Source organism: Neopsephotus bourkii, unplaced genomic scaffold (assembly GCF_033783945.1).
Source record: "Neopsephotus bourkii isolate Nb327-2 ecotype Australia unplaced genomic scaffold, CSIRO-AGI_Nbou_v1 NB_196, whole genome shotgun sequence".
Classification (NCBI taxonomy): Eukaryota; Metazoa; Chordata; class Aves; order Psittaciformes; family Psittacidae; genus Neopsephotus; species Neopsephotus bourkii.
Genome location: NW_026900709.1, coordinates 11,798,719 through 11,813,243, shown reverse-complemented (window position 1 = coordinate 11,813,243; position 14,525 = coordinate 11,798,719).

Genomic DNA, 14,525 nt, shown 5'->3' with positions numbered 1-14,525 from the left:
ATCCTCCAACCCTGCAGTATTTCTTGCTATGGCTGTAAACTGCTCACCTTGTACTTGGCTTGCAGGTCTGCCTTCATTGGTTTCTGAAGAATCAGGAATCTTTTCTCCTTTCCTGATCAAGATGCTCTACCTTTCTGCCTTCTGCTCCATGAGTCATACTCCTTTGTTTGCTCTTGTACACCTCTCAGACACATTGATCCCAGAGCTCCTCGAAAAGATAATTGACCATCTCTCCCTCTTCCCATTTGGTGAATCTAAGTGACCATACTTCCCTATCTTTTCTCATCAGTTTTTTTTACCATGTGCGAGAAAGGTATTGTACTTACAACTATTTCTAAAATAATGACATTCAGTTTGGAAAGTGATAGCATTGCATTAAGCTGCCTACTCAAATAAGACTAACATTTATAAAAATTACCCACCACAGTTTCCTGTTCAAGCTCATTAGAAACTTTGTATAGATAATGAAGAAAGAAACATGTTTTGCAATTGTAATTCTAATTTCATGTTATATTTGTTCATGCTTTTAGCTTCATAGCTATTTCGAAAGTACTGCAGAATATGATTTCATTAGGTCATGCTAACTAATTAGCCATAGAGATTTTTGCTATACACATTGTCCACTCAGTATTTCAATTAGTTTTAACTCTTAACTTAGGCCTAAAGTGATGAACCAATCTTCACGTCTGCTCAATACATCAACCTCTTTCTTTAGACAACAAAAGCTAGCGATGGGACTTCTGAAACACAGACGTTCATGTACAACTGCCTGATTTTGACCTTAATTAACAGGGTTTTTTTTTACTCTGTAACAAGGCCACAACAGTTTATGGAACATAAACTCTTGAAGCTCATATTAACATTACAGATGGCAGAAATACTAACAAGATACCAGGTTTCTGGCTAAAATATTTTTAGCTGAGCTATGCAAAGAAACACACAAAACAAGTACACCCATTCCCATACAATCTCTTCTAATGCTATGGATGTCAACAGGAGACTTTTATTTGACTTAGAGCAGATCCCAGTTATCTGGGAACAGCATGTGCATGCTCCAGCACACAGGGGATGGAATGGTTTGTTAGCAGAACACATGGTTTTGATTAGTGGCCTAATGAACTAATGCCTCAAATCAACAAGAAATGCAGCATCTGGTCAGCATTCAATGCTTCTTTAAGCCCTAGCCACACCTCCAGCTCCCTTATGCTACATTCTAGTACATAAGAATGTTAGAAGAAAAGTGTAGATACTAATACATTCATTACTACAAGTGAGACAGGGGAATGAAGTGTTGTTTCCATATTCTATAGAACAAGTTTCTGCCAACTGAGGCAAAAATCTGAGGTTTTCTCTAGTTTTGACTGTCCAACATTTTCTTCAGCATGTTCTCTAAATAACTGACCAGAGTTAATGATGTAAACTACATTTGTAAATCTATTTGTACCTAGTAGCTGTTGGGGTATTCTTAAATTGACATTTTACATGCTATAAGATTTAAATGGTTGTATCTGTGGTAAATGATGTTACTTGTTTTTTACAGAGCCTCCTCCAATTGCTACCCAAAATTCTAATTAATAGGGATTCCATATTTCCACACAGCTTGTCAGTTTGATTATTTAAGTACTTATTCAGTGTACTAAAGACCCTAATCACCCCTTCAAAGCATGCAGCTTTATATAAGGCTGAAATGCATAAGGATCATCATCATCATAATAGCATGGCAGCTGTGCTTCCTGTAAGCCAGAAAAGTTGGTCCTGTATACAACAGACACACCTCAGCTACTGTGTGCCATCTGCCTAGTTAGCGGTTAGACAGCCACAGCAGATAGAAACAGCTGCTCCTGACAATATGAAAAACATCAGTACTTCCTTAAAGGCTTTGGCAATGTGGATAAACAATTTCAGTGAAAAGAATATTTTAAATTGCTGCAAATTTTCGATGCAAGTGCTATTATGCATCACACCACAACAAAGTGATTATGCTCAGTAGAATGGATTTTGTTCTGCAACTATAAGAGTGTTGAGGGGGTTTTGTTGGGGTTTTTTTGTTTTGTTTTGTTTTGTTTTTTCACAATTTTACAGAATACCAGTTGACAAGGCTAAGAGCCCATTGTCCTGGACAAGGAGGTTTCATGGCACATTATGATAATTTACAGTGCCTTTTATCTGGCTTATTCTTTCAAATAAAACAATTTTTACTTTCATGAAGTTTTTTGTGGACTACATCTTGCACTGTTTATTTAGGTCATTTATATAAAGACTGGGTTTCTGAGAAACCTTAATACAGAAAAATTATTACTCACAATAAAGTAAAACATTATTATACTGAACTCCTCACCATCATGGGGGTGGGAGGGTGTTTGGAAATGGGGGGAGACAGGTAAGTCCTTGCACTTGGCAGCCATGTGCTGGCAAAAGGGAAATTTTACTATGAGCAAGCATGTTAAAATACAACATGTAGAAAGATAACAGCCTATAAGGGACAGATTAATATATATACACTACAAACACAATTCATTCTTGTTTTTCTTCTCTGTTGTTATTCCTCATGAATAAACAGTAAAGCTATAGGTCTCTGACTCTGGAATGAAGTTGCCATTTCGGAGCTCTGTGCCTGCCCCCTTTGAAGGTCAGAACAATCCCTTGCCTGCAGCTGGTTGCAAACAGGAGGACTGAAGATACAGCAGCTATCTCTCACCTGCCCAACCATGCATAAAGGAGCAGAGGTTGCATGGCGTTCCTCACCACCTCCTTCCTGTCTGAGTGGTCACGGTCTGAAGATGGAGTAGCAAATCACTATAAATAGGCCCTGGAAGTGCTCAAGTTGGGCATAGAAATAGTTAACAGTACAGACTCCACCTCAGAAATTGATAGGGAAATAAAACCTATTGAAAAAATAAATAAATAAAGCTGTCTGGAAACATAACATAATTGCTGCTTTATATTTTGTATGTATTAAACTTTCAAGCTATCTGCAATAGATGTGAGGCTTTATATTAATTGTGAGCAGATCAGTAATTGGAGGCAAATTAATGAGAAACCTGCTGTCACATTACAGCATACATTTTTAATGGAAGTCTTTAAACATTTGGACAAAATATCTATATATATTAAAATGGTAATTCTTTAACTGGTAAACGTAATTACCTAACTCTAAAGCAAAAATATAAAAGGACAAAAATGGATTGAATCAAAATATTCTGTCATTGCCATACATAAGCCACCAGAATATCTTTTCAACAAATGAAATTATTCTTTATTTTATGCTTTTAAAAATGCATTAGTGTAATTGCTCTGCAACAAATTACCTTCTGTGCTATAAGCGTGGCTACAACATCCCTTGCATGTACATCAATTGTGCATATTGTCACGACGTTCTGATGATCACCAGGGGTGAGTTCCCCTAACAGCATGTTTATAAGGGCATTCAGTTGAGCAATCTGCAAAATAATTATATTTCAATGGAGATATTACACTGTGGGAAAAAAAAAACCACCACTATTATATGTCAAGTGCTAAATGGAGCAGTTATAGAACCAAGACACATTTATTGGTGCTTTTAATCAAAGCAAATAACTTTTGCAAACTAATAATGGTGTTGTTTTCTTACAATTTTAATTTGATTCCTTAAGAACAAAAAATATACTTTTCAGCTGGTGTCCAGGACTTAATTTCAGAACAGATGAATACTAGCCTTATACTGCTTTGGGAATGCTATCCTGAAACTGCACATGCGATAAAGCAACTAGGTGTTTCAAGTACTGCATATATACTATCAAACACTGCTTTCAAAATAGTCACAATACATGTCATTTTACTAGGGAGGACAGGGGGAACAGATGACGACATGACACAGACAGATGACGACAAAAACTATTTGGGGCCTGATTGCATTGGACATGATGTCTCCTTTGTGTCAGAGGAAAATGAAAAGCAAGATCCCTGAACAGCCTCCTTCATCAGACTGCTATGCAATTCTCTATCCTGATGGGAATGGTGACACTGACAAGGTGTCCCAGAGTGCCTGCTATCGTGGCCCTGGAAGCCACTGGCAGTCACAACGAATTAGATTTATTCCAAGACATCCAGACATCTTATTTTAAAACATAGTGCTTCTGGACAAAAACAATAGAGTATTTGCTGGGTTTTTTTGAGGAAGGGGAATGGGGACACAGGAACAGTCCTTCTTAAGTCCACTCATTACTAAAATATCAATAAGCACAAATCTGCTTATTAAACAGCCGCAAAACAAACCTTTCTGACAGAGCCTGCCAAAAATATTAAGACCCTGATATTGCAAAGCCTATTCATTCAGAATCCCACCTTTACCTACAGAGGAAATCTTCCACTGAAGCAAGAAACAGGGTTTTAAACACACATGTCCTTAGTAGATTGGCAGAATGGCAAGTAGTGTAATGTCTTCTAGAGATCACCAGATTTTGCATTTAAATTTTCTAAACCACTAAGATGTCACAGATTTTATTTACACGTAAGGCTTATGTCTTCTCTTAAAATTGACAGTTTTACATATTGCATGTTTTACACATTCATATACCTACTTGTTGTTGCAGGCTTTTAGATGTTTTCCAACCATTCTTACAGATTCATGAAGGAAATTTCAACATCCTCAGCTCACAAAGTCTCAATATCCATCAAGGCATTTGTGTTGAATGATCAAATAAACACTGATTTTGTAGTTTATCCTCATGTGCTGCTGCTGCTGCAACTTCTTATGATTTTTTCCTGGAAAGTTGCAGGGAGCTCCTTCTAAATATTTTAACCAATATTATACCTAAAGTAAACAGTATTTTCTCTCTATAAAAGCGATTTATAAGAAAACCATTACTAAATGTTATTAACATCACAGACTTCATCATGTTGCTTTTGAAGATCTGTCTTGCCAAATTTGCCTCCTAGCAAACCGTAAACCACAAAGAACCTGTGCAGGCCAGATGACTGCATTTCAACACACTGGAGGACATATCAACCTCTACAGTACCTTCAGGCTCTGAGCTCGAGTTACAATGTGAAAGACCTCCCTCTTGTAAAGTACGTTGCATGATCTACCTGCTTAGAACACAAGTTCCTTATGAATGAAAACACTGGTGGTCTGCTCTTTTCACCCAGTCTCCTTTGACTAAAGAGTCCTACTTCACACTTTGTCCTGTTATTAGTGAGAAGGGATTTCAGCTTTGGTTTTTAGACCCTAAAATTATCTAGGAATTGGTAGATCTGTGCTCAGCAAGTCTAACTGCTGTCAGTAGGTTTGCTTTCTTCATTACCCTTGTAGAGTGGCATGTGAGCATCACATGAATTTGCACAGAGCAGGATGAAAATTACTTTTTGTATGCTTGTCTTGAATCATGCTTCTCTTTCCCTAAGCTCTAAGACATAAAAGTTTCTGAACCTGAGAGAGAATTTTATGGAGTTTCCACTTAGTCTGGATCTCAAGGAGTTCCCTCAAATGAGGAAATTGCTATAGAACAAAGAAGGAGGTAAAAAATCCCTAAACTTTGCTTTCTCTCAGCATACTGCTTATACAGTAACATGGTTATACACTTTGCAACATACAGAACTGGATACATAGTCTATGTTTCCTATCAATATGAAAGGAATGATTTTGGTGGCCTACATCCAAAGACGCAGCAGTGGATCACTGTTCATATTACTGAGTGATTGCATATAATTTGGCATCACTGAAACAATCACAGCTCTGAAAAGGTTAAGCTCTTGGCTATTATGAAGACTAAATTAACTCTCATCACTTGAGTGAATGATCCATTCATACCAAGGTCAAAATCACTAGCTGAGCAGCACAGGAAAGATGACACTATAGCTGACTGACCTAAAGTTGTGTATGATTAAGACCTTACATTTATTATTCTGTCAGACAACCTGCATTTTCTGAAAACATTAAATTAGCCATTTCCTGTAAAAAATAAAAACCTCTGTGGAAAAAAGTAAAATACAACCTAATTACCTTCTCCCCACTCCCTTTGATATGTGAGTTCAGACAAAAGTATGAGCGCTACGTGTGTGTGACTGAAGTTGCTAAGGCAGGAATTAGAGTTCAGGAGGAAAATAAGGTGAGACTTTTCTTGGTTTCCTCTTGCAATCTATTAAACTACCCTATAGATCAGACACTTGAGTGCACTCGTGAGACAGGAGAATAGGGAAGAAAGGAGGTTAGCAGCTGCTTAAAAGAAACAGACTGGGGTCTTCCAAAGAACACAAATTTATTTTTTCTGAAGGAAGAAGAATTGTTTCCTTTTTAATAATTCTTCTTTCCCTTTCTATCCCAAAGTTGAGCTGATCAAATATGACATCTCCATGTGGTAGAATTACCTGATACTATTTGTTCTGAGTGGCAATAGATAGTTAAATAGAAAACCTCTTGTACACCACTTTTTTTTGTTTGTTTGTTTTTTAATATAGCTACTTGAAAGGGACAAATCTTTTAACTTTTGAGTCACTATTAATCTTGGCATCTATCTGCACAGTCCTAAGTAAAGTTCTAGCTCTCCGTGCTCTCTAAGCAGCCCACATTTCAGGTTGCACATTGCTGTGTGATTGTGGAGCGTCCTGTTACTGGGGAGAGTGGCTGAACTACAGGAAGACAGCATGGTATGTCATGGATATTCAGTCCAGCAGAGGCACAGATCCCATTGTGGAGGATAGGGAAATAAAAATAACTACAGTTTCAAGTATAGGGCCAGGGGTGCCAATAGCACAAGCTATGGAGCCACCTGATCATTGGGACCCCTGCTTCATGCCATTCCACAGTAATGACTCAGATAAAGCAGCTGCTTTTTTTTTTTTGATCCAGCATTATATGATTTCATTTACTTTTCCTGACAGGAAGTTTACTCAAAGCATCATTTTCCCACAGACAATGCTAATATTATCTTACTATTTTTTTAGTGGAAAAAAAATGAATAATTATTTTTGATTGTCAGAGGAAAGATGCTGTAAAACTGAAAGCATTTCCATTGCTTCAAGGTCCTTTGTGTTTCCAAAGTGTGCTTAAACCTTAAATACTCATCCACAAAACAGTTCTGAAAACGAGAACAATTCTCATTTTGCTGAAATACAAGTAAGTTAAACCATTCGAGCACATAGGCACAGCTGGCCAGTCTTCAAAATAAGAAATAGTTGCTTCTCTCTTTATATTGCACACCTGAAGTATGCATATAACAAAATCATTCTGCTGGTAAACAGTTCACCAGTAGGACATGTTTTCTCTAAGTGGATTCATATTATTTTAATCATAGTATTTGCCAGCTCATTTCTGCAAAATATTCTTTGCCTGGGAATTTCTAAATAAGAAGTTCCTTGAAAATTACATTGTCTTGTTAAGATACTAAGGCTATCTACAGGATTTGAAATTAACTCATTGCACTAGTGACAGCAGACTTGTAATTGGAAATGGAATGCTTGTTTTCAAGAAATGTTGGTAAAACATTAAGAGCCCTGGCCCAGATTTGCTCTCTCACAGAAGTTTTGCAGGTGACCTTTGATGAATGACAGAAATTTTTAGTTCTCAGCTGTAAAACAGCTAATAGCACTTTCTCATCCACAGGGGTTCTTATGAGGGTAAGTAAATGTATTTCTTATATTTAGAAGGATTAGGAGATATCTAGATGTACAGTAGGAAGGCTTTTCCTGTGGAAACCAAAACCTATAAAGAGTTTGTGTGAAATTTGTTAGTTTCTGTTCAAATACCTGGGGCTCAAGAAGTTGAAGTCATACAAAATCAGATGATAGACTCCCATTCACTTTTCTTCCCTATGTGTATCACAGCCATTGTCTCACCAGCCTTTGGAAAGTGCCCTGACTAATGAGACATTCTTAAATTCCAATTTGATGTTACCCTACATTGTATAAAACTGTAAATACTGTATCAGTGGCCTGACTCTTGTGCTCTAAATCAATGTGAAATTTTAATCCTAATATGAAAGCCAAAGATTACATTTTGATCTACTGACTTTTGATCTATCACTGAACCGCATATTCATTATTTCTGAGTTTAACTTCCTTTTTTCACAGAGGAACACATGACTTTCTAATATAGATATATAATAACTGTTTATAACATTCTAAATTTTTGTTTAGCATTCTTTCAGCAAGCGTCTTTCTCCAGATATAATATAACAGAATACTGGCAAAGAGTAAGAGACTCCAACAGAGGCAAAGCAAATTAAATTAGTAAGTGAGCAAATATTTTTGCCACCTGTCCACTACTGATATTTAGCTTTAGCCACTTACTCAGTAAGGCTTGTTCTCTACAACAATTTAACAAGTAGTTAGATTTCTAACTTAGAATCATAGAATCATAGTTATGATTGGAAAGGACCTTAAGATCATCTAGTTCCAACCCACCTGCCATGAGCAGGAGCACCTCACACTAAACCATACCAGCCAAGGCTTCATACAACCTGGCCTTGAACACTGCCAAAGATGGAGCATTCACAACCTCCCTGGGCAACCAATTCCAGTGCCTCACCACCCTTATAGTAAAGAATTTCTTCCTTATATCCAATCTAAACTTCCCCTGTTTAAGTTTTAACCCATTACCCCTTGTCCTGTCACTACAGTCCCTAATGAATAGTGCCTCCTCAGCATCCCTATAGTACCCCTTCAGATACTGGAAGGCTGCTATGAGGTCTCCACACAGCCTTCTCTTCTCCAGGACGAACAACCCAAACTTTCTCAGCTTGCCTTCATATGGGAGGTGCTCCAGTCCCCTGATCGTCCTCGTGGCGCTCCTCTGGACTTGTTCCAACAGTTCCATGTCCTTTTTATGTTGAGGACACCAGAACTGCACACAATATTCCAGGTGAGGTCTCACAAGAGCAGAGGGGCAGGATCACCTCCTTCAACCTGCTGGTCATGCTCCTTTTGATGCAGCCCAGGATATGGTTGGCTTTCTGGGCTGCAAGCGCACACTGAAGCCGGCTCATGTTCATTTTCTCATCAACCAGCACCCCCAAAGTCCTTCTCCGCAGGGCTGCTCTGAATCTCTTCTCTGCCCAGCCTGTAGCCGTGCCTGGGATTGCTCTGACCCAGGTGTAGGACCTTGCACTTGGCATGGTTAAACTTCATGAGGTTGGCATCAGCCCACCTCACAAGCATGTCAAGGTCCCTTTGGATGGCATTCCTTCCCTCCAGCGTATCAACCGAACCACACAGCTTGGTGTCATCAGCAAACTTGCTGAGGGCGCACTCAATCCCACTGTCCATGTCAGCGACAAAGATGTTAAACAAGACCGGTCCCAACACCGATCCCTGAGGGACACCACTCGTTACTGGTCTCCAGCTGGGCATTGAGCCATTGACCACAACTCTTTGTGTGCGGCCATCCAGCCAGTTCTTTATCCACCGAGTGGCCCATCCATCAGATTGATGTCTCTCCAATTTAGAGACAAGAATGTCCTGTGGGTCAGTGTCAAATGCTTTACACAAGTCCAGGTAGATGACATCAGCTGCTCTACCACTGTCCATCAGTTCTGTAGCACCATCATAAAAGGCCACCAAATTGGTCAGGCAGGATTTCCCCTTGGTGAAGCCATGCTGGCTGTCACCAAGCACCTTGTTGGTTTTCATGTGCCTTAGCGTGCCTTCCAGGAGAATCTGCTCCAAGATTTTGCCAGGCACAGAGGTGAGACTGACTGGTCTGTAATTCCCTGGGTCATCCATTTTTCCCTTCTTAAAAATGGGGGTTATATTTCCCTTTTTCCAGTCATTGGGAACTTCACCTGACTGCCATGATTTTTCAAAAATGATGGACAGTGGCTCAGCAACTTCATTTGCCAGCTCCTTCAGGACCCACGGATGTATTTCATCAGGTGTATGGTCAAGTTTTTAAGATGGTCTCAAACCAGTTCCTCCCCTACAGTGGGCCCAAGGTCTTCATTCTCACAGTCCCTGCGTCTGCCTTCCCAGACTTGGGTAGTGTGGTCAGAGCCTTTGCCAGTTAAGACCAAGGCAAAGAAGTCATTCAGAACCTCAGCCTTCTCCAAATCCTGTCTAGCTAGTTCTCCCGAGAGCTTCTTGAGGGGGCCTACGTTCTCCCTAGTCTGTTTTTTACTCGCTACGTACCTATAGAATCTCTGCACACCTCGCTCAGCCACTCTGCCATGTAAGAAAAGCAGCCTTTCGTCTTGCATGTAGCAAACTCCAACAGAAACTTAGAGACATCCAGAACAAGTGGTGGGTCAACCTAGCAGAAAAGACTCAACTATGTGCAGATTTGGGTGACCACAGAGGATTCTATGAGGCTCTGAAGGCAGTGTATGGACCCACATTCCAGGTTCAAAGCCCCTTACTTGGTGCAGATGGCCAAACGCTTCTTACAGATAAAATCTCCATCCTGAATCGCTGGTCTGAACATTTTCAAACCCTCTTTAGTGCTAATCGTGTAGTTCAAGGCGAAGGAATCCAGCACATTCTGCAACATCCGGTGAAAAACGAATTGGATTTAGCCCCTACCATGGGAGAGACTCTTAAGGCCATACAGCAGGTGAAAACTGGCAAGGCAGCTGGGGTTGACGGAGTCCCACCTGAAATATGGAAGCATGGAGGCCAAGCACTCCACGCTAAATTTCATGAGCTAGTTGTGTGCTGTTGGGAACAAGGCAAAATACCGTCAGACTTTCGTGACGCAATCATCATCACTCTGTATAAGAAAAAAGGTGTCAAGTCAGACTGCTCAAACTACCGTGGTATAACTCTGCTCTCCATCGCTGGTAAAATTCTTGCAAGAATACTATTGAACAGACTAGTACCTGCCATCGCAGAAGAACTTCTACCTGAAAGTCAGTGTGGTTTCAGGGCTAATAGAAGTACCACAGACATGGTATTTGTTCTCAGACAATTGCAAGAAAAGTGTAGAGAACAGAATAAGGGGTTATACGTAACTTTCGTTGACCTCACCAAAGCTTATGACACTGTGAGCAGGAAAGGCTTGTGGCTGATCTTAGAACGATTAGGTTGTCCCCCCAAGTTCCTGAAAATGATTATTCTGTTACATGAGGATCAGCAAGGCCAAGTCAGGTATGGTGATGCACTCTCTGAGCCTTTCCCAATAACCAATGGTGTGAAACAAGGTTGCGTTCTCGCACCGACCTTATTCACAATCTTCTTCAGCATGATGCTCCAAAGGGCTACAGCAGACCTCGACGAACAAGACGGCATTTATATTCGATATCGTACCGATGGTAGCCTATTCAATCTAAGGCGACTGAAGGCCCACACTAAGACCCTAAACCATCTTGTCCGTGAACTGCTCTTTGCTGATGATGCCGCCCTTGTTGCCCACACAGAAGCAGCTCTGCAGCGTTTAACATCTTGCTTTGCGGAGGCGGCTGAGGTTTTTGGGCTGGAAGTCAGCTTGAAGAAGACAGTAGTCCTCTACCAGCCTGCACCCCAAGAAGATTATCGCCATCCCCATATTACCATCAGCGAGTCAGAGCTTAAGACAGTTCAGCAGTTCAGCTATCTGGGAAGCATCATTTCCTCGGATGCCACGATCGACAGAGAGATAGACAACAGAATAGCAAAGGCATATAGTGCCTTTGGAAAACTCCATAAAAGAGTCTGGTGTAATAAACACCTGAAGAAAAGTACAAAGATCAGTGTCTACAGAGCCATTGTATTGTCTACTCTTTTATATGGGTCTGAATCATGGGTTATCTATCGTCATCACCTGCGACTCCTGGAACGCTTTCATCAGCACTGCCTTCGTACAATTCTAAACATCCATTGGACTGACTATGTGTCTAATGTCACTGTCCTCGAACAGGCAGGGGTCACCAGCATCGAGGCCACATTGCTGAAACTGCAACTGCGCTGGGCAGGGCACGTCTCTAGGATGAAGGATCACCGCCTCCCCAAGATCGTGTTTTATGGTGAACTTGCCACCGGTAGCCGCAAGAGAGGTGCCCCAAAGAAGAGATACAAGGACTCCCTGAAACAATACCTTAGCCTTGGCCATATTGACTACCATCAGTGGTCCACCTTGGCCTCCAATCGGGAGACTTGGAGGCACACCATACATAATGCCGCTGACTCCTTTGAGAGTTCACGAAGAACTAGTCTCGAGGAGAAAAGACAACGCAGGAAGAATCGTGTCCCACCTGTTCCACCCAAGGAGACCTTCTGCTGTGCTTTTTGTAGCCGGATTTGCCTATCCCACATTGGCCTTCTTAGTCATCAGCGCGCTTGTAGTAAGCGTGGGTAAATGCCCTTCCCAAATCTTCGTTCGCGAAGTCAAGCCATGATGATGATGATGACCTATAGAATCCCTTCCAGTTATCCTTAACATCCCTAGCCAAGTTTAATTCTAACGGGGCCTTAGCTTTCCTAACCTGGTCCCTAGCTTCCTGGACAACATCCCTGTACTCTTCCCAGGCTGCCTGTCCTTGCTTCCACATTTTATAAGCCTTCAAATTTTCCTCAGGAGCTCCTTATCCATCCAAGGAGGTCTCCTGGCCCTCCTGCTGCACTTCCTTCTTGTTGGGATAACGTAAATGGGAATTCTCTAGAACCAATTTTAATATTATCCTATATATATTACATTTAAGTGCATTACATTTTGGATCTACGTGTATAAATTGAAATGTTTGGTTTGGGCTGGAGGTGATAGAGCTGAGAAGTGTAGGTTAGACATTATGATGCTGAGTTTCTTAGACTAGCCAATGGTGCCTTTCTGTTATTCCTTTTGTTAAAACAAAAAGGTGAAGATTTTATATATATGTAATGATATTGAACTTAGAATTTGTTTACAATTGAATATTTGAATTTGCACAAATTATGTTTTTAGGCTACTCAAAAAGAATGATAAAACAGATCAACATGAAGCAGATTACTCTCCAAAGTACTCTTTGCTGAGGAATAAATACTTAAATACAAGTTACATGGCAAGCTATTACTAAGCATCTTAAATTATGGTGATAGCTGCTCACCTATACAAATAATGATGGAAACTCAGGTTGGACTTTTTCTTTCATTTACATAGACTTATTACTTTCAGCATTTGGAGACTAGACCAATTCTAACTTTAAGTTAATGTAGGTACCTAACCCATGCAGAAAATTTTAAGATAGGAAAGGATAAAGATTATTACCTTCTACACTTGTTTCTCCTATGCTTAGCAGTTTCTTCACCCCCAATCATTCGTATTGCCAGAACACGATTTTTTCAATAGTTCAGATTTTAAAATAGGGTGTGAGAGCAGGGGAATCTAGCAGATTCTGGATTACTGACGTGTGTCAGTACCATTTCACATTCTTATAATCCATCCTTGGAACTGAACTGAATCAAATTCAAAGCAATGGTTTCAAGTTCAAGTCTTATAAAAGCCATAAACCTTAAATTTATTACAGACCTGAGCTACAGCCATCTAAAATCAGTGGAAAGATACTTTTGTCCATATATATATATATATATATATATAAGCATTTAGCCTACTTTGCTGAGTAACATTAGCAGAGAAAGTTTACTATTTGACCTTGCCTTTTACAACAGCATGCGTTAAAAAAGAAATATGCATATTTTCTTAGAAATTTGGAACAACAAGGAACTAAACCCTTACCACATTATCTTCCAGGGTCTCTGTGATTTTCAGCAAAGGAGCTCCTACCAATAGTGTCCAAGACTCATAAGTTTCCAGGTTGGTTTGGTCTCCATAGAGTTCTATGAAATACCAGAAAGGCTGAAGTAGCCATTTAAGCAAGGAGTCAGTTAACATTCACCATTGTTTGAGTCTACCTTTTCTACTGCCATTTCTCCTACTGCTTTAGTTACACTTTTTGGTTTATCTTGCAGCTCCTCTGCGCATTTGAAGAATTAAAAAGCCGTCCAGTGTGTTATTCACCATTCCTGAGAAATTTTGCCTTAGAAACAAGGCACAAACAAATCAGGAATAAAGGTACCCAAAATTCTGCAAAGCCAGGATATAAAGACTATTGTGATCATAATTGCTGGGTTCTGAATTGTAAAAAGGTTTAATTTCTTAAGCCTCAGCTGATTTCAAATGCTTAATGATTTATTTGAAAGCAACATGTATCCCAGGTCCATAGTGCTCTGACAAGCCTTCATTTCATATGCAGCAGACAGTTGTGAACAAAAAGACAGAAGCAATGAGGAAGCAAGAAGGTTATAGTGAACGCATCTTGGAGTTTGATTCCTGCATCTCATGTGAAAGCCAGCGGGGTAATTTGCTGCTTACCAAAAGAAAAATAAACTCAGAATGATATTTTCAGAAGTACTTTGAGATTTGGGAGTTCAATCCTGTAATACTTGTTTCCCCAATTTTTGAACTCCTTTGAGTTCAAAAACCCTCTAATGAAGGGAATTTAACAAGATACAGGCTCCTACATAATGCAGAGTACTCAGAACAGGAGAGATTATTTCAAGTAGCAAAACACCGTTCATTAGGGAAATGATCACATTTGCAAATCTTCTGAGCTCCATCTCCACATGTTCAACATTTATTTGTTTCCATGGAGTGTTCATCCAATCTTTAA